Here is a 1,204-nt window from a genome sequence, read left to right as displayed (position 1 = left end):
ACACCAGAAAAGGGCTAGAACCTGGCGTTAAACGCCAGAAATGGGCACCAGCCCGGCGTTTAACGCCAGAAATGGCTCAAAACGTGGATTTTGATGCCATTTGGTGCAGGGATGACTTTTCCTTGACACCTCAGGATCTGTGGGCCCCACAGGATCCCCACCACTCTCTCTCTTCTTCTTCACCCATTCACCAATCACCTCAACATCTCTTTCTCTTCACCACTCACATCCATCCTTCATAAACCACCACTTCTCCCCCTTTTTGGCCGAACCACAAAGCCATCTCCCTCTCCCCCATTTCTTCTTCTTCTACTCTCTTCTTTCTTCTTTTGCTCGAGGACGAGCAAACCTTTTAAGTTTGGTGTGGTAAAAGCATTGCTTTTTGTTTTTCCATAACCATTTATGGCATCCAAAGCCGGTTCAACTGAGAAGGCATGACCTCAAGCCCATCACTAAGAAGAAGATGGAGCAAACAAGAGACCCCTCTCATCAAGAGATCCCTGAGATACCTCAAGGGATGCACTTTCCTCCACAAGACTATTGGGAGCAACTGAACACCTCCCTAGGAGAATTAAGTTCCAACATGGGACAACTAAGGGTGGAGCACCAAGAACACTCCATTCTCCTCCATGAAATTAGAGAAGATCAAAGAATCATGAGAGAGGAGCAACAAAGACAAGGAAGAGACATTGAGGAGCTCAAGCACTCCATAAGACCTTCAAGAGGAAGAACAATCCGCCATCACTAAGGTGGACCCGTTCTTTAATCTCCTTGTTCTTTGCTTTTCTGTTTTTCGAAAATTATGCTTTATGTTTATCCATGTTTGTGTCTTATGATCATTAGTGTCTTAGTGTCTATGCCTTAAAGCTATGAATATGAATCCATCACCTTTCTTAAATGAAAACTGTTTTTATTACAAAAGAACAAGAAGTACAGGATTTCAAATTCATCTTTAAAACTAGCTTAATTAGTTTGATGTGGTGACAATACTTTTTGTTTTCTGAATGTATGCTTGAACAGTGCATATGTCTTTTGAATTTGTTGTTCATGAATGTTAAAAATTGTTGGCTCTTGAAAGAATGATGAAAAAGGAGACATGTTACTGAGGATCTGAAAAATCATAAAAATGATTCTTGAAGCAAGAAAAAGCAGTGAATACAAAAAAAAAAGAAGAAAAAAAGGGAAGGAGAAAAACGAAAAAAAG

This window comes from Arachis stenosperma, chromosome 7 (genome assembly GCF_014773155.1).
Source record: "Arachis stenosperma cultivar V10309 chromosome 7, arast.V10309.gnm1.PFL2, whole genome shotgun sequence".
Taxonomy (NCBI): Eukaryota; Viridiplantae; Streptophyta; class Magnoliopsida; order Fabales; family Fabaceae; genus Arachis; species Arachis stenosperma.
Note: the sequence above shows the minus strand (reverse complement) of the source record.